This window comes from Lactuca virosa, chromosome 3 (assembly GCF_052849685.1).
Source record: "Lactuca virosa cultivar CGN04683 chromosome 3, Lactuca_virosa_CGN04683_v6, whole genome shotgun sequence".
NCBI classification, from domain to species: domain Eukaryota; kingdom Viridiplantae; phylum Streptophyta; class Magnoliopsida; order Asterales; family Asteraceae; genus Lactuca; species Lactuca virosa.
In genome coordinates this window covers 6,428,164-6,449,836 of record NC_136428.1, presented here as the reverse complement: position 1 = coordinate 6,449,836, position 21,673 = coordinate 6,428,164, and the positions used below count along the sequence as shown (strand labels likewise).

General features: G+C 35.9%; 1 pseudogene; it reads left to right on the top strand.

The window, feature by feature from the left end:
• The first annotated feature begins 452 nt into the window (after positions 1–452).
• On the top strand, positions 453–1,391 carry LOC145162190 (pectinesterase inhibitor 9 pseudogene; annotated as a pseudogene).
• Positions 1,392–21,673: the final 20,282 nt, after the last annotated feature.

Below are 21,673 nucleotides of genomic sequence, written 5' to 3'. Positions count from 1 at the left end.
TTACAACAAACGAAGCTTGGACTTGGGATATTATATATCCCACTTGAAACAATGTTTACTTCAAGAAATCTGAGAACCGTTGGCTTGTCTTTCCTATATTTTCATAGATCCTCTTAGCCTTTGCCTTCCTACTCAATACCGACAAAGACGTACCTCTAATATATTATTGACCACCTGCACAATTGCTTATAAACCAGCTTTCTAAGCAAACATATACTAACCTTAATTAATGATTATGTTATGTAAATCTTTGACAATAATATTTGACTTCTTTTCCAATGTCTATCTTATAGGATGCTGGGGTAGTCATAGTAGTTAGAAAGTTAATGAAGTTTAACCTGGTTATCAAAAAGTCAAACTTTGTTATTATACTGTGGACACGTAAGTTGATACACGTCCCACGTTAATAATAGATGGAAAGCTTTTAAAGACCTCCCACGTACAGTAGTCGTAACCATATAAAGCACTCCACCCCTCTTCACTAACTTCATACCCTCATCTCTCATAATATTTAGTTTCCTGCATAAATTACAACACTCTTAACCTTCCAAAAATGGAAAGAGTTGGGCTTTACCTGCTAGTTCTTGTAGTCACCCTCCGGTACACCACCACCGTGAATGGTGGTGCCGCCAGTCCCACCGCCATGGACTTAATCAGGGCCTCATGCAAAACCACCCTTCATGCCTCCCTCTGTGTCCGCTGTCTCTCAAGTTACGCTGGTTCAATCAAGGGGAGCAACGCCGACCGCCTCCTTGCGAAAGCAGCAATTTCCGTCAGCCTGAACAACACCAAGTCAGCAAGCGTCTTCATATCCAAACTTGGCCGTGTCTCCGGTATAAAACCCAGAGAGTACCAAGCTGTGAAGGACTGTATTAGCACCATGACCAACAGCGTGGCAAGTCTAAGCCAGTCGGTTCAGGAGCTAGACCAGATGGCTCGAACCAGGGGTCATGATTTCGAGTGGCACATGAGCAACGCTGAGACGTGGGTCGGTTCTGCTCTTACTAATCAAAACATATGTGCAAGGGGATTTGATGATAGTTCTATGAATGGACATGTGAAGAATGCTATCACAAGTAGAATGGTTTATGTTTCACAAGTCACAAGTAACGCACTTGCTTTGGTCAACAGGTTTGCTGTAAGGCATAGAAAGGGTATCCGTCATCCATAGGCCATGAGTCTTTATGATGCCAAAATATCAAAGAGACCATAAGAATGCCGGGTGTATAAAAAAACTAGATAGGATAGTTTTAAGTTTTTATCCACAAAAGCTAGTTTCGAACGAGGTAGTATATATGATTGCTAGAAGGTCATCGATGTATATTACAAAATAACATACTCTGTTTCACTCTGTAAAAATGCTCTATAATTTCTAAGGTTTTTTATTTGTTTGGTTTTCTTGCAAGAAATCTAAATATGTTTACGCCTTTAACATAGAATTTAACCGGCCATCATCTTAAAGCTTCAGGTTTTTTTTTATGTTTACCACAATATATCACTTGTTCCAATATTAAAAGTTACTCGTGCCAAAACAATATTTAAAGGGTAAATGACTTATAATTTCAATGAAGTTTTCAAACCGTTCAAAAAACCATAATTATGTTTTGTCTGTTTAAAAAAACTTATCAAACTTAACATTTTGTCTAAAAAATTTCAACTAACTTACTCTTTTGTTCAATTCTCATTATGGTCAACCGGCTAATGAAAGTCAACAAATGACATGGCTTATAACATGAAATTAAATATCGAAAAAATAACTTGTAAGATCAACGAAGTTTTGAAACCGTTAAAAAAAAACTTCAATCATGTTTTGTCTGTTCAAAAAACTCAACGAACTTAACTTTTTGTCTAGAAAAACCCAACGAACTTACGTTTTTGTTCAATTCTCATTAGAGGCAACCAGATTAATTAAGTATACAATTAATTGGTAAATGACATGACATTATATTTAATGACATGGAATAAACAGATTGGAATTTCCCTTTATATATCGATTTAGGGCTTGGAGAAGAGAAAAACGAATGACGTCTGTGTTCGATCTCTTGTAGTGACTACTTATTTGGTTGATTATTTTAATAAGTTCTTGTTTTTGAATGAACAAAACAAATATATAGAAGATGGACATGATAAAGCTTTCAATTACACTTAACCATCTGTTCGAAGAAGCCCTGAACTTTTTCTCTTGATGATCATCCGTTATAGATGTCCAAATCCGAGAAGGACGTCCATATCCACAAGGGCTTGCATCATCAAATATCTTCTTTGTAGATCTTGAGTTGGACATCAACGATTGAGAGGAAGAAGAAAAAAAAAGTAGCCACTACAAGAGATCGAACACATACGTCGTTCCTTTTTCTCTTCTCCAAGCCCTACATTGATATATAAAAAATAATTCTAATCTATTTATTCCATCTCATTAAATATAACGTCATGTTATTTGCCAACTAATTGTATACCTAATGAATCTGGTTGTCTTTAATGAGAAATGAACAAAAGTGCAAGTCCATTGGGTTTTTTAGACAAAATGTTAAGTTCATTGGGTTTTTCGAACAGACAAAACATGATTGGAGTTTTTTGAATGGTTTCGAAACTTCGTTGGTCTTACAAATCATTTTTCCGATTTTTAATTTCACGTCATAAGCTATGTCATTCGTTGACTTTCATTAGCCGGAATTAAACAAAAGTGTAAGTTAGTTTGGGGGGGGGGGGGTGTTAGACAAAAGGTTAAGTTCGTTGGGTTTTCTTGAACAGAAAAAACTTAATTGGGGTTTTTTGATCGATTTGGAAACTTCGTTGGGCTTATAAATCATTTTGCCTCTTTTAAATGCAAAATTTCGTATTCTTTGTCACAATTCCAAACACTTAAATATGTGTGTAATTTAGTAGAGGAATGCTAGATGTTAATTTCGTCTGGTATATGATCAATGGACTCAATCCAACTCTCATTGATGAGCCCCAATAATCCTGATCATCCGCTCAAATTCGTCGATTCTCCCTACAAGCTCTGCTCCATTTCTCTAAATATCTGCATTAAAGCTCAAAAACTAGAAAGTAACTCTCTCTCTCTCTCTCTCTATATATATATATATATATATATATATATATATATATATATATATATATATATATATATATATATATATATATATATATATATATATATATATATATAGAGCTAGGTTCAAGTATTCTAACTATATATTGTATGAATGTATGCATAAATGTGAGCCAATCATTTCAAAAACCTAATAAAGGGTATTTTAGTAATCTTAATATTAAATTAATAATTATATTAGTTAAATCAAAATATTTATGCCCTATAATTATGGTTAGTTACCTTATTTTTTCTCAAACCCTATTTATCAATCCAAAATCATCGACCATGCTCATCGTCTCCACCCCAGCCGACTTGAAGAATATTCAACTTCCCCTGTTTCCTATCGTCAATCCGCCGCAACTAATTTAGAATCAAAATAGGGCATATCCGCAATTTTAGAATCAAAGAAACTCTCTGGCTGTTATCTCCAACCCCGATTTGTTCATGTTCTTGATGTGCGAAATTGAATCTGGTTTGTTTGTTAACTTCATATTAAACTCGATTTTTGATTGCTATCTGAATCCGCTTCGTTTGATTACATCATATTAATTTGGATTTTGTTTATTGGTTTTCTTGTTCTTACTACGTATAATATTGGTGCTGTTAATTGTGGCCAATTTTGTTTAGTTTTTTAGATGCAAATATATCTTTCTCTACAAAGATTTAACAAATATAAAATTATTATTCATCCCTTAGATCGTGTTTTTGCCGACGTCGTCATCTTGTGAAGAGATATCAATTGATATATTTTAATCATATGTCCACTGTGTTCCTTTTTAGTATTAATGTATTTTCATCATTGAAATTATATATTTCTTTTATTTGCGATGGAATTTAACAAAATTTAGTCATTATGAAACTTAAATTTTGCAAGAATTGTCGTTCATCTATTTTATGGGTTCAATTACAGCATGATGTTAATTACTTGGAACGTATCAATTTAAAACAGGTACCAAACAAACATTGCATTAGGTTTAAAGTTTATATTAATTTATCAAGTTAATCAGTAATCACAAAAGTAGCAGTAGACCAAATGTGGCCATCGATATTCCTTTGATTTTGTTTTTCTTTCCTTTGTTTTGACAAAAATTCAGTGGAGTGTTGATGGGTTTTGGGTTTGATTGTTCTTGATAGAAATGGATAAATGGATTGGATTTTTGGGGTTAATGTTTTATAGGAAATTGTTTGGTTTGATTGACAAAATTCGATGTGGTGTTTATTACTTGAAATTGCCATGAAAAGAAGATTAAACAATAACAATGAGTGGTTGTATTTCTCATTTGCAGGTATACATGAAATCAAGAACACGAATGTTCTTGTTTTCTTGGCTGGGAACAAAACGAGAGATATAAAAGCAAAACAGGGTACATATGAAACTTACAACATTCTATTGGAATGGAATCTTGAATTCCGATTCTGCCAGAATAGAATCTTGAAGATGAACATTGTATAGGATGAAGATGAACAATGACCACCAATCTTCCAAAAAGAATGGATTATTCTAGCAGAATAATATACAATGTAATGAAAAAAATATATATGTAATAGTATATTCTGGTAGAATGATTTATATATTGTATTTCTTTGTTATTAATAAGTGTAACATTCTCATAGAATAGTATATAAATTTTTTTCTTTTCTAAGAATGTAATGAAATTTTTTTTAACTTGTATCCAAAGGTTTGTTATTCTTCAAGAAGTTCATTAAATCAAAATATATATTATGTCAGAATGTTTATTCTTGTATGGTTAAATAATATTTGTTATTTTTCAATATATTGATAAACATATTCCGTCAGAATTTCCGAATTAGGAGAATTATCATCCATACAATCAAAATTTTAAAATTAATAGAATCTATTTTCCCTTAAAATATGCAAATTTCCTTTATTAAATCTATATTAATTGACTAAAATACTCTTCTAGTTAAATTAGATGGTATTTTTCAATTATATTTAATTCAATAATATGTAATAATCACTTTCTTAAAATAAGTAAATTGATTGGCCCACAATCATTCATACATTCACACAATAATTAGTTAGAATATAATAACCTAAGCATATATATATATATATATATATATATATATATATATATATATATATATGTATATATATATATATATATATATATATATATATATATATATATATATATATATATAAGGAAAACGAAAATATGCATGAAGACTAACTAAAAATAAACTAAAATATGCCAAAATAAACTATAAAAAGAAATAAATAAAATGAAACTATCAATGCTGTTCATATGATATCTTGTAGAACGAATGAATAATTGATCACTTATCTTAGGGTCAACATTTGATTTGAATCAGAGTTCGGCAGTGGCTTTGGAAAGCACTCTTTGTTGGTCAGTTCAAGGTATACACTTGCAATTGTAGTTACAAACTTATCCAAGTGGGAGACTATTAGATTAAGGCGTCTAAGTCAGTAACTAAATTGATATTTTCTTTTAATTAAAAGCAAAGTCATTTTTGGGTTTGCCCTCGTAACTAAAACTTGACTAGAATGACAATTATAAATAAGGATGATTATTGTATTATTATATGGTTAATAATCTAATTGGAAATTATGAGGAAATGATTTGTTAATATATTATATGATTAATATATTAATTACAAATAGATAGTTGATTTATTAATTTATTATGTGATTAATAAATTAATATAAGATCAATAGTTAAACAACTGATTTGTTAATTTATAAGGTTAATAAATTAATAATAAATCAATTTGAATTAATTAATTATTAATCAGAATTAATCTGAAATTAATTTGGGATTAACTGGAATTAATTAAAGGTGCAATGAGTGAATTGTAATTGTTTAATAGTTAAACAAAATAAGCAATTCTAGAACCATCCACGGGGTGGACGGTTTTGGGAGTTTCCTTGGGTTTTCCATAAGCCTATTGGATGCATATAAGGAAAGGATTTGGATTAAGATTAAATCCATTCAAATCTTGTTTGGTCCCTAAGTTACCTAAACTATAAATAGGACCCCTTATGTCCTTATTTTCGTTCATGAACTTCCCATAAGAATTAGGAATGGAATTTTCCTCTCCTCCTCTCTCCTCAATTGTCTTCTAGTTCTAGGGTTTGGGTGTGGGCCATTAGAGGCACCATACTTTTGGTGTTAGCTTTCCAAGCTCTTTAAAGGAAAGATTGAAGTTATTGGTTTACTACAACAAATTAAAGGTATGTAACCCTAGTTCATGTTTTTTTGTTTATACTAGTTTTTTCAATTAGGGTTCATGTTAGTTTTGTTGTTCATAGTATGTTGCATTCAAAGTGTATGACATAGATCCTTTAAGTTGCATGTGCCCTTAAGTGTTAAGTGAAATTCCGCAAGCACATTAGTTTTATAACCAATAAAACCCATCACCAAATGCTAGAGATGAATGGAGAACATTAAAGTTTCAAGACTTCAAGAAAGTAAATGAATACAACTCAGCTTTGTTAAAACTATGTTCACAACTCAAGTATTTTGGACAAGAAATTACTGATGATGATATGTTGGAGAAAACTTACTCCACGTTTCATTAAACAAACATTACCTTGATGCAACAATATCGATTGCAAAAGTCCACAAAATATTCTGAATTTAATGTATGCCTGCCTGTAATGAGATCTTGATGAAAAACCATGAATCTTGTCCAACAGGATTAATAGCACTTCCTAAAGCAAATGCTACAAATATTGATGGTCATCGAAACAATACACGTGGACGGGGTTGTGGTCGTGGTCGAGGATGAGGTCGTGAGTATTTTAATTGAAAGCAACGCCATAACCAGAACTATAGTTCTCGTCATTGACAAGGTAATAATCATGGTCGTGGTCAGAAAATGAATAATTACCAATCTTCACTCCGCTAACTATTGCTGATTTCTGCAATGACATGGAAGACATAAACTAAAGAAAAATTCTATTATTATTCTAGTAAACCTGTTTTTCCTTTGTTGAGCTTGTTATTCTCCAACCCGTACTGGTCTCCTCCACTACAAACTCCGGCCTCCACTCAATCACCTCTCTGAATGCAACACTCTTTATTAGACTAAGAGAAAATAACCTATGAAATCTACCCGAAAGAGGATGACCATCAATTGAAGAATCCTCCAAAAAACGAGTCATAGATCCATCCCCATATGTTTTTTGAATCATGGTAGTCGGCACCACTCCATCCTCATCAATTCGATAGCAAGTTGCCGAAAGACAAACCCACAAACTAACTCATGAATTCGATATAATTTCACTCTCGAACCCACCATTATAACGGTTTTTAAGGAGCAACAATCTATCTTATATCGAAAGAGTTGTGGCTTTCCATCTAAGCAGTTTCTTATAAAATATCTCAACCAATCTATCCTACACTTTCACTCTAGCCATAATGTCACCAACGGGGAGACCAAGATAAATAAACAGGAACTTATTTGGCTAACAACCTACCACGCCATCCATATCTACAATTTTAAAAATCTTTATACACCTTGTTCACTTAGGAGGTAAGAGTGTTTGAAGATTGAAGAAATAAAATGGTTTAGGGATATCTTAGTTTTGAAATATTGCATAATCAAAATTAAATAACCTCTTATAATAAAATACAATATTTTTTGTGAACAACAGCCATATATTAGAAATGTAATGTAGCTAGACATTAGCAAAAAAGGAACAAAGTATAAATTAAGGCATAATTGGATGTTGCATCCACAAATTCCATTTCTTCCTTGTCTTAGAATTTCTAAAAACGGACCAATTAAAGAATGAGCAACAATATTATTAAATAAAAAATGCTTGTAATACTTTAAAGGGTCAGGAAACTATGCATTTCAATACATCCAAAGTACCCAAATAATTGTAGAGAAAATTACATCAATAATCCACCGTTCGAGATGAGTGACATGACGAACATCAATCCAGTTAGCCATCTGAGTGATCGAAAGAAAGTAGAGGATATCCTTATTCACATGAGTATTTACCATATCCACACCTCCTTAGATAAAGAACATCTAAAAAAGATGATTAGACTCCTAATTTTCTTCTCTACAAACAGGGCATAACAAATAGTCCACATCAATCCACCTTCTATCAAGGTCCACCCTAGTCGAAGTTCGATCCAGCATAACCCTCCACATAAATACATTAATCTTTATGGAAATGTTGTATTCCATATATATACAAAACCTCCCTCCATAAGATGTCTATCATGAATATAAATATGAACAAACCGAACCAAAAAACCCTAGTAAAGGATCCATCTCCCACCCTATGTATATAGAAGAGCCTGCAACTGTATCGAATCCAAATAAAATATATTATAGCACACCTTGAAACTTATGATGATATTTAGTCATGTTGGATCCTTGGTAACTTTGATTATCTAATTAAATAGATATAGTAAGTGTACATTTACTATCATGCACTTGTAGAAGAGAAATCAAGGAGTGATTGCACTGTAAATAATTGAAAAACAAGTACTAATATCAATAATATTCTTTACTTTTCTTGATGTGTATATTCATGAAGATGAATGAGTTTCTTTATTTCAATTTTATATGTATTAATATAAAAGGAAATCGGGCACACATAGGAAAAATGGAGTTACCATTTCCAATATATTCGAAGTTGAAATAATTAGTTGATAAACATGTATTAGAAAACAACATTATTGGGCTAAAATTTCGTGTATGAAATCTATAACATAAATATTCCTTTAAAATCTAATTTTTCAATAAATTAATTTTGTACGTCATGCATACCTTTATCATGTTTATTTTTTTTTAACAACAAATTTTCATTAATACCAACAAGGAGCTAGAGAATAACCATACAAACGAATATTAATAATCAAATTCTATAATTATAATATCCATTTGATATTAAGTTTACTATTCCTATTGAAAAACAAGTCAAAAGAAGAACAGTGACATTAAAAAAAACTAGCACTTCACAAAAAATTGATTGTTTGGTAGATCATATTATTCTGATATCTAATGTCCCAAAAACCATAGTAAAAATTTTCATTTAAAAAAATACATTTTCATAGAAATCATAAGTCACCAAAACATTGTTTTACAACCATATCAAAATAAGAGTAATAAGATCATAGTATCTCTCAAAACATGAAACTACTAGATGATGTGTACAATCATGCCTTTGTTTTCCTCAAATCATCTGAAGTACCTGAAACATTTAAATCCACAACTGTAAGCCAAAGCTTAACGAGTTCCCCAAAATACCCTACACAACAATACACATACAATGCATGCACACATGAGCCCACAGTTTGACTATACCGCCACACAAGGCCTATACTATACCTAGATCGCTCTCCTTGGGCCTACAACCTGACTGGACCACCTCACAAGGCCTATAGTACACCTGGACAACCCAGATATCATGACCTACAAAACAAAGAAGGGCCGCCTCAACCCAACCATAATATGTCGACATATTCACATAAACAATAACCAACAAATACAGGTAATCATAATATATCTACTAATCTAACAAATCACTATAGCATACTGACATCCTACACACAAGGAACATACTACAATATAAAGTATAGTGAGAAAACTCGAATCGTAGTCTAGCAGATAAACAATATAGCTCACACGATACCGAGAACTAGCACTACGAGTCACATATACAACAAATAGGGACCAATCCTCAATCTATAGACCAAAAACCCTCAACTTGGCCAAAAGTCAACTTGGTCAAAAATAAATCAGTTGACCACCACACTGTGGCCAAGCATTTACCACGCCGTGGTGACCTCACAACAAAATAGTCATGAAGACTACTTTTCACCACGTCGTGGTGGCCAACCCTTCACGTCGTTGAACATATTATGGTTAGTTTAATGCATTAAGCTCTTAATCCTTCAAGCTACACATCCATACGTTCTAGAAGGCTTTTCTTACACCTAATGAGTCATAAAAATTGTTTTTATACACATACATGTCCAATGCATGTCTTTCACAAGCTAAGTCACAACAATGATGGGAACGGGGCCAAAAGCTCATGCATGAAGCCAAAACCCAACTAGAGCTTAGATCTGGATCACTAAACCTCAAAGAGACCTCAAGGATAAAGTTGCCAACGTTATGGAATCCATTCACTCACACTTTCCCAGACATGGAGGGAAATGCATAAAAACGTTGATCTATAAGCATAACACATAAAGATAGGAACTTAAGGACTTATAATGGTCCAGAATATGTGCTACAAGGTGGCGAGGGAGCTTGCTTACTGGATCTTTGCTTAAGCTACACCTTATTCTCCTTCAATATCACCAAAGACCACCAAAAAGCTTTAATAACTCAACAATGGAGGCTAGGGCTTGATTAGGTAGAAAGGGAGGTGATGGAGGCTGAGGGTGAGCAAACTCTAGCCATCACATCCTTTAAATAAGGCTTAAAGCCCGAGAAATTAGGGTTTTGCATGCTTGTAGCTGCCATGTCGTGGCCAATACCCTTCCACTTCGTGGCACCCTAAATGAAGGTGTGTTTCCATCGGGTTCTGCCATGTCGTGGTGGTGATATCACCACCACGTCGTAGCCACCAAAAACCTCATATTATTGAAGTATTAAATACCCAAAACCACAAAAGAAGTTATACCTAGAACTTGGTCTTACACTAAAGCATCCACATAATCGTAACAACAATCACCTCAAACAGTTTTTTCTTCGTTAAAGACAACGAGAAGATATAAACCCATGAAAGACTTCCATAATGTCAATAAAAATTGAAAGGGGATATCATACCATTTAGCCATCAACAACCATATTTTATTCACCACTTCACAATATGGAAGCACATGATTAATTTCTTCCACTTGAGAGTTAGATGAAGGACACACCATAGAAGGAAGATCAATACTTCTATCAATTAAGTTCAATGTAGAAGATATTATATTAAGCCTCACTCTCTAAATGAAAATCTCTATTTTAATAGGAACATACATATCCAATGAATAGGTGCTCTTGTCTACAACAAAACCTCATCAAAACATAAAAATACCATTTATGTCAAGATCTCACACCCACATATCCAAATTATCAAAGATATCAATACCACTTATCAACAAAGACAAGTTAGCTAAATGCTCCACTTCTACACCTCCCATAATCAATTTTTGCCAGCTCCAAACTCATTGACCAATCGTCCAATGATCTGCCACAATACTCTCTCCCGCTCTCCCCATATTGGAAGAATACATTCTAGGAAACATGTGTTTAAGCGACATACATGGGTGTCTTTGAGGGTGAGCGAGGTGGGCAACCGCACATGCCCATGTTGTGGAGGGGACCTAATTTTATATATTTTTTAGTTCATTGTCTAGAAATCGATAATTCAGTAATCAAAAAGACAAAACCTCATGTTTTCTTTCCAATTCCAATAGATCTCGCTACAATTAAAAATTTCAACAACTCATGTTTTGAAAAATTATGCTTAAAATTAAAAATTGCATTTGGGATAAAGTAAATTTATGGAAAACAAGAGCTTATTTTTTTTCCAATTCGGAACTTCCAAATTTGTAGCAACTACAAAGCTCGAACAATGTTTCTTGTTCCTTGGTTTTTTGATTCCACTGGATTCCACCTCACGTTTTTTATTACACCCCCGCTCTATTTTTTTATTGTCAACTGAAATTAAACAAGTAAGTATTTCACTATTTCTAATTTCTAAATCCGATGGCCTCTCATTTTTATATTATGATTGTTTTCATTGATTAATAAAAATAACACACTAACACGTGTATTTTGAATGACTGGATTTGTATCTTCATATTAGTGCATTACGAAATGTGAGATCTATTTTGAGTGATTTCTCTAGTTACTAGTTCCCTTTAGTTTTTATATGTATGTTCTTGTTTTGTGGCATCTACATAGTTGATTAGAACAACGTTTATGACTTTCATATTGGTGTTAATGTTATATGATATATAATTTCTAGAAATTATGCCTCCTAAGAATCTATTGGATATATATATATATATATATATATATATATATATATATATATATATATATAGAGAGAGAGAGAGAGAGAAAGAGAGAGAGAGCTAGGTTCAAGTATTCTAACTAATTATTGTGCGGATATCGTATGCTATGAGAATTACTAAGAGAATAAGTTGTTTAGCAATGTGAATACGTTCAACCTTATAAAAATATCGTCATTTTCATGCATTCTCGCAATTATTATTTATTTTTGTTCTCACACATCGTTTTTCACTCATTTTCATTCTGACAGAATGCGACTCATTCTGACAAAAATTCTGACAGAAATGAGAATAATAATAATAAGTGTATAATAACCTTATAGACGATTTAATTAGTGAGAATGTGTGTTAATGACAATAGTTATGTAAGATTGAACGTATTTATATTATCAAACAACATATTTTCTTTATCATTCTCATAGCATATGATATCCGCACAATAATTAGTTAGAATAGAATAACCTAAGCCTATATATATATATATATATATATATATATATATATATATATAGAGAGAGAGAGAGAGAGAGACAGACAGAGAGAGATGAAGAATTAAGAAGGTCTCAAAGTGGGGCTCTTGATAAGTTTATTTATAAAAAAACCTCAAGTTTATTCTTTGAACCAAAAATATTAATGTTGATAATGCATGTGTTGATAGAGATCAAAACTGAAGTTGTTAAAGTCCTACTTATGGTCCAAAAAATCATAGGGAATACATAATGGATTGACAATGATAGTTATTGAGAATGATATATTGGAGAATATTGAGAGGGTGTTTGGGATTTCATTTGGAACGTTAAAAGAACTTTTAGACAAAATGACTTACTGACTTATGGTTGTAGGAAAATGAGTTTTAACAAAAAAGAGTAAATTACACGGATGGTCCCTATGGTTTGGGGTAATTTGTGAGTTCGATCCCTAACTAATTTTTTTAACTCGGACCGTCCTTATAGTTTGATTTTGTTACGTTGTTGGTCCCTCGCCGACTTAAAATGACCAATATACCCTGATCTATTATTTTAATTATTTTCTATTTTATTAACTCATTAAATAAATATGTAAAATAATACTAGTATTTAATAGATGGGGCCCTACATTTTCTCTATTATCTCTGTAGTGAAAGTTAGAAAACCCTGACGCCACCTCCTCTGTTCCACTGAAATCGGCATCGCCGCCGACCAGAACCTGCAAGACCGTCATTGACCACCTCTTCTGATCAAAACTTACACGACACTGCCGGCAATTTATTCCGATCAAAACATTCAAGCCGTCGAGCACTGCGCTATCAATGATGTCATCCAATTAAACCTAGGAACCCACCGCCGAGTGTTCAGGGGAAAGATGGCGATTGCAAAGGGGCTAGAATCCAAAAACTGAAATCAAGTCATGTGACAACCCGGAACTTCTATCTTGTATAACTATTCAAGTCAATCAATGTTAGATTCGTTTCTGTTGTCTTTTAGCACTGTTTAAGGGTTCGTTTAAGAGTTCTAAGCTTAAGTACAACCAAGGTTGAGATTAGGGATGAGTTATCAAGTCGTAAAGTAGCAAAATCAGGCCATACACTCTCTTAGGAGGAGTGTATGGCCGTACACATGGGTGTGCGGCCGTACACCCCCCCCCCCCATGGCCGCACACTCAAGGTGGCGGGTCACCCACCCATATATATATGAGTAAACCCCCTTCCTTCATTCCTTTCTCCCCTTGGCTGCACACTACTCCTTTCTCTCTCAAGTTTCTTCAACCGTGAACCCTCCAATGCTTTAAAAACGTAAGTATTCCATCCTTTAGCTTGTTATACTTGAAAGACCTCTTGATTCAAGCCTTGGTTCATCAAGTTTCATCATGTTCCTCATCCTTTGAAGGAGTACGACCGCAAACCTTCATGAGGTTGGCTGTACACTCCTTAAAGGCCCTCCAAAGTGAGAGTTTGACCCCTATCTTCTAGTTGGACATGACCCTAGCCTTGTTTCATCTTAAGGTCGACAAAATTGGGCATGAATATGAAGGGTGTACGGCCGCACACCCCTTTGTATGGCCGCACACACCCCATAGGGCCGTAAACTCACTTATTGGCCTCAAACTTGCATTTCAACTAAGCATGGGACCTAGAACACTTCTTGGATGCTAGTTAGAACCTTGGAAACACCTCAAAAGCACATCTCATCATGAGTGTACGGCCATACACTCATGGGCCGTACACCCATGGCCGTACACACCTTTAGGGTGGCCGTACACCTCCCTCGCTCAATCACATATGGTTTTTAACACTTAGTTCAAGTGTTTCCAAGTCCCTAGAGTGGTTTCCTATCGTATCTAGTAGTGAAATACCCTAATTTGACTCCTATATGTGTTATTACATGTTAAATAGGATTCAATCGTGTTCGAGTTTTCACTTGACACTTAGCATCTCATATCGATCCTTCATTCAAACCACTCACTCGAGGTGAGTTCATACCCCTACATTTTTCTGAGTTTTTAATGTTTTCAGGGGGGGGGGGGGGAATACAAGTAAAAGCACAAGTAATCTTGTGCTCAAATATATTATTTTGATTAATATATTTTCATTATCAATATACATCAAATATAGAAATCAGTTTTACCAAAACGTGTTAGGATACAAACCTTGCAAAAGCAGTTTTCAAAACTAAGGAAATGAACTTATGAATCATGAAACAAAAGATATTATTCTATAAAGGATTCATGTTAATAACAAAAAGGGTTTTTCCTGTATTATTATTCGTAAAGTCGTTAATCTAATTGGAGACACGTCCTTGGGCGCTTACAAACTTAACTAAGTGGAGGACTACCCCTTATGAACCAGAGTCTCCTGGAGGGAGAGCGTGATTTTTGTGTATAGATCTATACGGGACTGACTATTCCGCACCTTACTGTTAGCTACACTAGGACCGGCAGGTCTACGCGTGACAAAGTCATAAAGGATACTGGTGCCCGATTCGCGCCATATCAAGTTAATGTATGGTCATAAAGCTCGCAATGTAGATATCAACGATGTATTTACGTAATAATAGATCGAACGAACTAACTTTAGAGTTAATAACTAAGTGATCACAGGAGGGTATTATCAATACTTTCAGGATTCAGATCACCACGTTTTCAATTAGTTTTATTTATGTAATAAGACTAATATACATCACTGGAAGTAGCTAGGGTTTTCAAAAGGAACAATGCTATAACAATATAAGTATGGTAGATACTTGTACTTTCCGATTTAGAACGGGTAATTCAATAACTTACACATAGGGGAAATGTAGGATTTCCCAGGGTAAACATCAGTATTTTATAAACAGATTGTTGATTAATCAACTAACGAATATTCATATTTCTTCCATAACTCCTTGGTTTATGCGTTACTAGTATGAACAAAGAAGTCATAGAAGAAATGGGTTTAATCATGCTTTTCTATAAGAAAATATGGGATTTTCTTGAAGAACACTTTCAACAGATATCAAAGAATCATTTTACTTGAGGTTTATACATTTATTACACCAGATAGTATAAGGTTTTCTGGGAAAGACACCACACTTTTCAAAAGAACCGAGAACCGTCTTTCTAAAACAAAATGCTTATGAACTCACCAGCTTTATGCTGATACTCTTTCAAAACTTACTTGTATTCTCAGGGCTCTAGTAGACAGGTACACCCCCGAAGCTTTTGAGAAGACTGCCTAGTACCGTACTGCGACTCATGTCGTCTTCTGTATCTACTTTGATGTTAGAATTTGAAATGTTTAAAATACTTATGTAAAACTTATACTTATTAATGCAATGGTTGGATGTACTTTAATTACTATAATGCATGTGTTGTGATACTTACATGACGTCATCCGCCCCCGAACGTTTCCGCCATTCCGGTTTGGGGGTGTGACAGATTGGTATCAGAGCCCTTGTTTATAGTGAACTCAGTATATCAATCATAAAAGATATACAACTATAAACACATTGGGATAGAAACACTCTAACCAAGAATTATACTTTAAAAATATATCAATATTTTATAAAAGTATAAATATATTCAGAATATGTATATACTAGAACAAGAATCACAAGAAGAACAAATAAAAGTATTTGGATGTTGGACATTGTGGTTAAACCTGGGCAGTTATGTAATCATGTCTAGGATCAATATAGCCTGATCAACTATATTTATTCGAGACATGACCAACATGTGCTTGGGAGTGACTGTGCTGTTGCAGCAAGCCTAAATCTTACCAAGTATATGTACACCAGATATCGGTAGAACAAAAACATACGACTTAAAATACTATAGGAGTATTTTAGTTACTATAAGATAACAACAAAGTATCAAGCATACGATTATAATACTATAGGAGTATTATTAGACTCGACGTTTATTAACTATCCCTTTTCGCCTCTATTCTCGCGTAGACAGCATGGCTGGATTCAATCTTCCTGGCGACCCGTACTTTCCCAACCAAGGAAATAATGGATGGCTCGAGGAAGATCCAGAAGTGAATCATGAAATTCCTTTGGACGATGACTTCACCGAACAATTTCCTGAAGAGACTGACTCAGAACCCGAAGTCGAGAACCTACCTCAAGTGGCCCCAATACCAAATCCTAACCGCCGAGTTGAATTCCAAGGTCCAACGCCTATGTGGGTTGGGAGTTTGAATAGGTGGAGCCACGAGCAAGGCCAATCCCTCCCATACAACGAAAACCGCAACTTCTACAATCTGAACGAAGGAGGCCCCGCAGACAGGGCCCTTCCAATCCTGATAAGCCGAGTGGCTCGCAATGTTGAGCTAGGTGTGGCAACCCTTCAGCGAGCTGTGGAACTCGAAGCGGATTCAAGCATCAGCACGGATCGCATTCATCGTCTTGAAATTGCTCATGGGAGAGCTGTGAGGGACAATGAAGCTCTGCAGCGAGAGTTAGCTGCAACCCGAGCTGAAGTCATAGAGCTCCGAGCCCGCCAGTCAGTATACGAGAGACGCCTACTTGGTGTGGAGCGTCAGCTGGCCGAATTAAGGTTTCAACTGAGGGGTGCCCGTCGTCGATAGGAATTACTCTACTCATCCTTCCTTTTGGTTTAAAGAATAGCCTTCATATTTATGCTCTAAGTAGCTCTTTTCCCGGTAGACATTCCTGTCGTGCAAGTACTGTTTCACTAGTTCTTTATGTTGTCAAATTTCCCTCTGTTGGTATGCTGTAGACCTACTCCTAGGTCAAATTTCTCCGAACTCTGTGTAATCTCAATATGAACTATAGTGACAACAATCTTATTTCAGTTAAAGACCATCATTATCAAAATATATCTTAGATCGGTAGCATGCAAACTAAGTAACTTTATCAAAGTCGAACCACTATTTCATCTTTGAAACATATTCACAGGCTGTACTCTTACCCTAGACGATCATTCCTTTTTCCATCGATCTTATGCCAGTTTCTATAAAAAGCTTCGATGTCATAATCGGCATGGAATTGGTTGAGCCCCAATCGTGCTGATATCCTTTGCTTCGAGAAAGCTATTCGTCTCAATCTTCCCTCCGGCGAAGCCCTCACTATCTACAGTGATAAACTCAGTTCGAACCTTCGTATCATTTCATGCATGAAAGCCCAGAAGTATCTGCGGAAGGAATGCCATGCATTCCTAGCTCATGTTGTTAACGAAACGCAAGAAGTTAAAAACTTTGAGAGCATCCCCGAAGTCTGCAACTTTCCTTATGTCTTCCTCGAAGATCTTCCAGGGATTCTTCCCGAGCGCCAAGTTGAGTTTCGTATCGACTTAATCCCCAGAGCTACTCCTGCAGCTAAATCTCCATATCGTCTAGCGTCGGCAGAAATGCAAGAGTTATCCAGCCAGCTCAATGAGCTGAGGAGCAAAGGATTCATAAGTCTATTTTATGTGAGCTTTATTATGAATTGTTTTCAAATCTTTTCGAAAGTGGGAAATCGATATCCACCAATCGAAGGTAACTTAGTTCGGATGACACTCGGTCTCTAACCATTCTAGAAACTTACTTCTATTCTTTCTAGGACCACATCATAGGGATGTAGGTCGAATCATTGAGAACGAGATAACAAAATGGAAAATTTTCATACATATATAAACATTTAGAATACATCCAGAGGCAACCATTGTTGCTCACAAGCTCATTTTCTCAACATGTAGCAGATCATGCCTCCGAAGAAATGTAGCCAACCCACCAGTAAAACACCAATCCTTCAGATGGATTCAGCTACGTTTCAAGCTGCAGTCACAGCAGCCGTAGCAGCTGCCATGACTCTCCTTAATACTAACAATGCAAATGTTAGTGGAAATGTTAACGGCAATCCTGATCGTGGTGATAACCAATTTCAGCAACAAGTGCCTGCGGGTAAAGACGCACCGGACTTCAAACCTAATACCCTGAAACGAAAGTTCGAGAACGAGAAAGGGAGTTGTTCAACTAAAGGACCTACTGAAAGGCAACAAACTGGGACAGTCAACACCCCCATCAGCCCTGCTATTCCAACACCAACCACACCATACTTGGGAAACCTCCCATACTGCAGCGAATGCAACTACCATCATTATGGAGTCTGCCGAGTGTTGCATTGCATTAGATGCAACAAGAAGGGACACACCGCCCGCATCTGTAGGACCCTAGTCGAGTTCATCACTTCGACTACCAATGTTGGGGCTAGTCCAATATGTCACCTATGTGGTGGAGTAGGACATTTCATGAAAGACTGTCCAACAGAGAAGAACGACAGGGAAGCAGGAGGAGTTTGACCCCAGAGAATGGGGAAGCATCAAAGAACCCTGCAATATTTTGGTACGCTTTTAAAACCCCCAGTAATTGTTTATAATTATGATTACTCTTTCGTTCAAATTAAATCACAACATTCATATAAAATTTGAATCCCTAATAGGTAAATTATGATGGGTTAGTAAGTAATTCCGCTTCATTTCCTGTTCCTTACTTAGTTGAGGATTTAGGACGGGGTTATTCAGTCAAAGGTCTTACCAATCTTAATTATAAATGACCTGTATACACCAAGCGTTTATAGAGAGACCTAGTAAGAATCATTTCTTAAAAAGTCCATAATTTCAAAGTCTCAGAACCCTCGTATTAGTAGTACCCGCCAACTTCGAATCAAAAACAGAAAACACCGGAAACATACACCTAGAGGCACCAATGTTCTAACAAAATGCTCCCTCCGAACGAACTTAATGCGCGATTCTACGACGTCATCCCGCTTAGTCCGACTGAGTCTACGTCATACCAAACCCGCTTGTCACCAAGGAGACCCTTGTCTTAAATAGTTCAATCCCAAAACTCTAGTCACTCATAATGAAAAACTAGATGCGAACTTTGAAAATTCATCTCCCTTCAAAACCCGAAAGTATTCATGCGAAGAGTATGAATCAGAACAACAGATACAGCAGTGAAGATCCGCTAAAACACCCAGCGAGAATCCGAATTCAAAATGGAGAGACTCACCCGAATATACCTTCGAGAAGTAGTTCGCTTTCATGGGGTACCTGTATCCATTATCTCTGATCGGGATAGCAGGTTTACCTCGAGATTTTGGCAATCACTACAGAAGGCTCCTGGAACTAAGTGGATATGAGCACGTCTTATCATCTACAGACAGATGGACAGAGTGAGAGAACAATCCAGACATTGGAAGATATGTTGAGAGCCTGTGTCATCGACTTTGGCACGTCGTGGGACACTCATCTACCCTTGGTTGAATTTTCCTATAACAACAACTACCATACCAGCATCAAGGCTGCGCCGTTTGAAGCCCTCTATGATCGTAAGTACAGATCCCTTCTGTGCTGAGTTGAGGTGGGTGACACGCAGATAGTCAAGGGTCAAGTCCCCGACAGCACTTTCACGGGTCCTGAAATTATCCGAGAGACGACTGAAAAGATCCTACAAATCCGAGAACGACTAAAAGCATCAAGAGATAGACAAAAGAGCTACGCCGATAAGAGACGAAAACCCTTGGAATTCCAGGTTGGTGACCGTGTCCTTTTGAAGGTCTCACCCTGGAAAGGCATGATACTCTTCGGAAAGCGTGGAAAGCTAAATCCAAGATACATCGGGTCATTCGAGATCCTCGCTAGGATCGGTCCGTAGCATACAAACTCCAGTTACCCCGAGAACTTAGCAACGTACATCCCGTCTTCCACGTGTCGAACCTAAAGAAGTGTCTGTCGGATGAGACACTTGTGATTCCCCTCGATGAGATTGAACTAGACAAGAGCTTGCACTTGGTAGAGGAACCAGTTGAAATCACGGACCGGGAAGTCAAACGAACGAAACAAAGTCGCATCCCGATAGTGAAGGTTCGCTGGAATGCCAAGCGGGGACGTGAATTCACTTGGGAGCGCGTAGATTCAATGAAAACAGAAGTACCCTCATCTTTTTTTTCCAAGTCCATGATTTGTATCTCTATTCTTGAATTTCGGGACGAAATTCCCTCTAACGGGGGGATGATGTGACAACCCGGAACTTCTATCTTGTACAACTATTCAAGTCAATCAATGTTAGATTCGTTTCTGTTGTCTTTTAGCACTGTTTAAGGGTTTGTTTAAGAGTTCTAAGCTTAAGTACAACCAAGGTTGAGATTAGGGATGAGTTATCAAGTCGTAAAGTAGCAAAATCGGGCCATACACTCTCTTAGGAGGAGTGTACGACCGTACACCCCCCCATGGCCGCACCCTCAAGGTGGTGGGTCACCCACCCTTATATATATGAGTAGACCCCCTTCCTTCATTACTTTCTCCCCTTGGCTGCACACTACTCATTTCTCTCTCAAGTTTCTTCAACCGTGAACCCTCCAAGGCTTTAAAAACGTAAGTATTCCAACCTTTAGCTTGTTATACTAGAAAGACCTCTTGATTCAAGCCTTGGTTCATCAAGTTTCATCATGTTTTTCATCCTTTGAAGGAGTGCGGTCGCACACCTTCATAAGGTTGGCCGTACACTCCTTAAAGGCCCTCCAAAGTGAGAGTTTGACCCATATCTTCTAGTTGGACATGACCCTAGCCTTGTTTCACCTTAAGGTCGACAAATTGGGCATGAATATGAAGGGTGTACGGCCGCACACCCCTTTGTACGATCACACACACCCCATAGGGCCGTAAACTCACTTATTGGCCTCAAACTTGCATTTCAACTAAGCATGGGACCTAGAACACTTCTTGCATGCTAGTTAGTGTTGGATTAGTGTCTAAGTCCATAACTATTTTGGTATGTACTTGACCCGATTATGAGCATGGTCCTTTTGGGTTGCCTTCACCATAGCAATATGTAGGATGAATTAAGAAGAGAAAGGTTTAATTATGATTTATTAATATATTATGAAAATAATATATTAAAGGAGAAATCATATTGTTTAATTAATATTAGTCAAGAATTAATTAAGAATTAATTTTGTGGCTAAAAGAGATTAATTAAACTTAAGGGACTTATTGTGTAATTATAAGATAATTACATAGATGGGCTAATAGACTCCATAGAAGTTGGAGTGGACGAATTCTATGGGGAAACCCATTAGAAATCATCCAAGGC